The 5,574-nt window shown below is 41.4% G+C and overlaps 1 pseudogene; it reads left to right on the forward strand.

Annotated features, from left to right (window-relative positions):
- The first annotated feature begins 778 nt into the window (after positions 1–778).
- Positions 779–896, forward strand: LOC118612148 (annotated as a pseudogene).
- The last annotated feature ends 4,678 nt before the right edge of the window (positions 897–5,574 follow it).

A 5,574-nucleotide genomic window follows, 5' to 3' on the forward strand; every position in this document is an offset into this window, starting at 1 on the left:
AGAAATAATGATTCCCTTCTTTTGATTCCCATGGAATTTTGTTGGTACCTCTTCGGTGAAATTTACCTTATTTTATCAAATCTAAGATGTCATCTATTAAAACACTCCTCATTTCAGAGATATTAAATCCGAGGTGAGGAGGAGGGGATATGCATTTTAGAATAGGTGAAATGTGCTATTACTTTCTGACTTGTGTTTGAGCTATATACAAACTTGTCTTATTTCAACCAATAAATATCGAGTCCTCAACAGCAGACTGTGTCAAATCATTTTGTGTAGTCTAATGTAAAAGATCAACATCTTGCAATTTGCAGAAACCCAAAGTATATTTGAAAGACAAAAAAAGAAAAAGCTTTATCGGGTATACCTGGTAGGAAGCAAGTTTCCCAATTTTCAGTCTAGTATTCTTTCTACTGAATAATAACGTCATTGACCCTTATTAAGAGGAGGTCAATAGGAAATTTAATACAAAACAGTAATATAAAAATGCATATATAATGCATATCTGATATGCCAGATATTATTTAAGTGCTATAATTATCTTTTAATGCTCACAACAGCCTGATGTCCTGGCTATTTTTTATGCCCCTCATTTTTATTTCCTCAGCCCACTTTCCTGCTCTGGCCATTTGATGTTGGTAGTGCTCCCTGGATCTTGCTAAGCCACACTACTTGTCTCTTGCTTTTAACCAAACTGCTATGCCTCTACCGGGTGGGGTGCCTGGGACAACGCCCCCAGCCACACTGGTGCCTATACAAACTTGAAAGTGTCATTAAAGTCTGTGGCCATGCCACCCTGAACCAGCCAGATCCCCTCTGATCTCAGAAGCTAAGCAGGGTCGGGCCTGGTTAGTACTTGGATGGGAGATCACCTAAGAAGACAGGTGCTGTAGGCATAAAAAATTAAAAAATAAATAAATAAATAAAGGAATGTAAACTGACCAGGTCCATGCAATCTGCAAGGTCAACCAAGGGTTGCCTTCCCTGGGGGCGGGGGGGGGGGGGAGAAAGAAAGAAAGAAAAGAGAAAGAAAGTGTCATTAAAGTGTAACAAGGTTAAATCCCCTGGGGCCAGGGAGCTAATGGATGGATAAATATCACCCTCTTCTCAGGCCGAGATTCTGAGCTAGCTATTATAGCTTCACAGGGAGGGCCCAACAGACTCATACCATTTTCCACATCAGGATCCGGCTCAATCATGACCCCCTGGACCAGTCTGACTTCCTTCCTGTTTTAATCCATTTACTCTCAGATTCCAGTGTCCTAATGAATCCCTAGAAATTCGTCCCAAAGTAAACCACCTACACATAATCTTTCTTCTCAGACTCAGTATTTTGGGAGAAGTACTAAGAACCCTGTAAAGTAGTTGCACTATTAATAGCCTAGGTTTCAGATGGAGAAAGTGAAGCCCAGAGAGCTTCAATCAAATGCCCCAGGGCCTCCAAGCGGTAAGTGGCAGATCTGGGATTTGAACCCAGAAAGTCTGATGTCAGAGTTAATACCTTTAATCACTTCACTTTTTCTCTTTACAGAAAATGAAACTTGATTTTTAAATAAACAAATCAAATATTTTTCTGCCTAATTAATCATAATTTGTTCTATCAATACAGCAGTGTGTATTTGGTCCACTGTCAAATACTGCAGAGAATTAATGTTTATTAAGCCCCTACTCCATGCCAGGTATGTTAGTACATATTATCTCATTACTTCTCATACTTTTGAATAGTTATTATTTTTAAAATTTATTTTGCATATGAGAAAAAAGGGACTTCAGAAAATTTAAGTAACTTGCCAAAGTTACAGAGCTGGTAAGGGCTGGAACAGGATTACCACCCACTCATTTATTTATTTGATGAACAAATATTGACTGAGTAACTGAGGTGTGCAAGCACTGTTCTGAAAGTAGGGATGCGGTCCAGCCTCTGCCTTCACAGAGCTTATAGTCTAATAGAGGAGCTGCACAGTAATTCAAATAAATAGATAAGAACCACTGGGTAGTGATAATTAAAGACAATAACCCTGGGAGGTGACAGAGTGACTAGACCTGTGAGAGGAACGCCCATGCTAAGCGAACATCTAGAAGATTCTTAATTTGGCACTACTGACACTTTAGGACTGATAATTCTTTGTTATGGAGTATTATCCTATGCATTGTGGGATTGTGTTTAGCAGTATAGCTGGCTTCTACCCACTGGATAGAAGCAGCGTTCCTCAAATCTCGGTAGCCAGAAAGTCTCCAGACATCTCTAAACATCTCTAAATATCTTCTGGGAGACAAAGTGGCCTGTTTGAGAACCAGTGATGTACAGCAAAGTTGTTCAGGTGGGACCAGACTTGGTATGTGTGAAAAGCAAAATAAGTTTACATTGAGTAAGGAGGAGAGGGGCAAGAGATGAGGTACTAAAGGCAGGCTAAGGCCCCAGTAGGCGAAGACTTCTAGGCCAGGGGGAATGACTTCTGATTTTATCTCAAGCTTCCTGTAGCCTAGGATGACTTGGAAATGAGATGGTTGTTTTTGAACAGTCACTGATTATTTCCCTTCTTATTTTTCAAGAGCTCTTAATCCTCACACCTGGCCAGCCCCTAGGCCGAGACTCACATTATGCATGTTTTCTGAGCTACTCACATCTATTCTGTGCTTTCTCTCACAGGTTCCTGGGGTCTGGCACTTCGGTTGCATGTATGTCTTTTCCCTCCTTGGTGCCTTGTCCCTGTGGTTCTTTGCCTGGAACACAATGTCCTGCCCTTCCTGCTTGGGAAACCCTTAGGCACACTTCAAGGGCCAGTTTAAGAATCCGCCTCTCTACGGTGTCTTCCCCAACTTCTTCCTGTAGGCAAACGCTGCAAGACATACGCTAGTACATTATTGTTCATTACATCTGAATCAAGTTCCTCACCCTCCCTGCAACTTCCCCAAGGCTGTGAGCTAAATCCTGGTCATCTTTGATTCTCCAGTAACTACCCAGTGACTGACATGCATTTGAAGGTTTGTTCCTTGGCCAAAATCTATGTTACTATTTGAGCCTTCTTCCAAACTTAAAAATACTACCTAAGAAAAATTCGTTCTGTGCTTCTATCATCTTTAAGAGAGGCATTCTTCAACTTTTTCTTTAAGTAAATACTGATTGGTTCCTTTTTTTTTTTTAAAGAAAATGCACAGATCTTGGCAGTGTATATACACATACGCACACACACACTCAAATTACTTAGAAAATATACCTTTAGAATTATTGCTATTGTGGGCCATTCACTTTTAACTTTATGCCAGGTGACTATTAATCAAGGGACAAAAGTAATTAATGTGAGGACCACAGTCATTGAAGGGAAGCAGTGTTCCTCAGTTGTGACTGATATGTTTAAAACTGTTCTCATCTCATCCTGGAACCATTAGGGCCTTTCCCACCCTGCAAGGATTAGGATCCAATCATCTGGAGTAAATGATTCAAGGAGTTTATAAGCCACAGGTCTCATAAAATTTCCTCTCACAAATGCATTGTTTTAATAAATGTCTTCAAAGTCAATGGTGCTGATTTTATGATGTGTATGCAGACAGACTATGAAAAGGATGAAAAAAAGAGAAAGCAGCAATAAAAACCCACTACTCGATGAGTCAAATTGTAAGCAATGTGCTGCTTTGTAAACTCATCTGAGTGAAAGTGAAATACTGGACTAACAAAATGGATGGTCACTAGATGAACTTTTACATCCGAATTTGATCCAAGTCAGAACAAGGTTCTAATTTCATTTAGCACTGTGTTTTGCTCATAGTAGGTATTTAATAAACATCTGCTAAATTCATGAATATAGTTTGCCACTCACCTGTTTTCTTAATATTAAAATATACAATAAATTTAATTATATCCTTTTCACATGATTCATACAGTTTGAACTTTGGCACAAACGACAAATCTGGGCAGCAATTTGAGTCATTCTTGGGGGAAAAAAAATGCAAAATGTTATAAACTTAGCCTTGCAATGAAACCATTAAAAAGATTTCTCAATTCAGCTGTCTTTCTTCTGCTTTAAAGATACCATGTAAACCAAAAACTCACAGGCAGAAGGCAGAGCTGGGTGTGAACCCCTCTTTTGAAGTGTTTGCCAATGGGGATAAAGAGCCAAAAGGAACCCAGGATGCTGTTCTATGTTCTCTAAGCTACCACTCAACACAGTCACCATAATCACATTATATTTATGCAACAGGAAGGTCATTTTCCAGAATGATTCTGCCATTTCTTTTTCTAACACCTGACAAAACTACCTAAGACGAAGAGGTGATTCACTGGGCCCATTAGGTGTTATCAGACATGGAAGCACACAATTCAAGATGGATTAAAGTTAAGTCAGGAAATTCTCGGCACAACCTCTTAAAATAATAATGGTGAGTCAGAACTGGTTTCCTACTTAAAAATAAACAAACAAACAAAAAACGTGAGCTTTTCCTTTTAAAAGTAAAGACATACAAGTTTCCACAACTGGTTTTAAATTGTGTTTTGTTTTAGTTTTTTTACTAACCTTACCAGTTGTTTGAGTTAACGGGTACACTCAGTCAAGCAATAAATAAATGCATAAAAACAGCCTGCTATCAAATATCTACGAAAGCTTTTAGGAAACTTCCATCAACTTTCCAAAAAGATGGTCCATGTTCAATCTAGGTGCTAGAAAAGGCAAATGGAGCAATTACTCTCTATGTTTTAGGAATGCATTTAACAATATTTCCCCACAGCCTCAGCTGATGACATTACTTTAATTTTTTGTAATAATAATGAATAAGTATATTTTTAAAGTAGTTTTTGCTTAAGTGACTTTTGCCCTTCTTTCTTTACTTTTATTGTCCCCTTCCAATTATTCCCCAAGATTGTGGTCGACTGTCCTTTCCTAAAACCACCATCACAGTATCTCCTACCCCGCGATTTTTCTAAAACCTCGCCCCTCCCTCTGTCAAGGTAAGGAGGCTGTGGCCCTTCTTTAGACTCTCAGTGGCCTTTGTGACCGTCTTACCCCCGTGGTATAAGTGATGCCATGTGGCTGACAGGGCAGTTCGCCCTATTCTCTCAGAAGGCCTGTTCTGGAACTCGGCCGCCGAACTGCGTGGAGGCCCTTTTAAAGCAGAATCAAAGCCCTGGCTACCAGCTGGGAGGTGTCTGAAGCAAGCGGGAGCTGCGCCACCAGGAGTACCAAAGATGCAGATGGAGGACGCAGGAGGCCGGTGAGCCACCCCGGCTGGTGACGGCAAAGAGAGATGGAATAGGGCGAGCACCCGAATCGCGCGGCCACCGCGCCGGCACCCATGGAGAAGCCAGCCGGCTCCTCGTCCGGGAGGTTCCCGCTGTCCCCACGTGTCTCCTCTCACGCGGTGTCGCCCGCGCACATAGCTGCCAAAAGGAAACACCCTCCCCAGACCCAGGTCTCCACCAAGAAGCCTGCGAGTGTCACTCATACCAAAATCCAGTGCCACCGGCTGACAGGCAATGCCTACACAGCTGGAGGTGAGCCCCAAGAACTGAGCCAGACCCCAGCCTAGGCTGCAGGTTCATTGTCGGGTCCCCACTTGGCGTCCCCATAATGCAGCCAGCAC

This window comes from Rousettus aegyptiacus, unplaced genomic scaffold (assembly GCF_014176215.1).
Source record: "Rousettus aegyptiacus isolate mRouAeg1 unplaced genomic scaffold, mRouAeg1.p scaffold_m13_p_15, whole genome shotgun sequence".
NCBI lineage: Eukaryota > Metazoa > Chordata > Mammalia > Chiroptera > Pteropodidae > Rousettus > Rousettus aegyptiacus.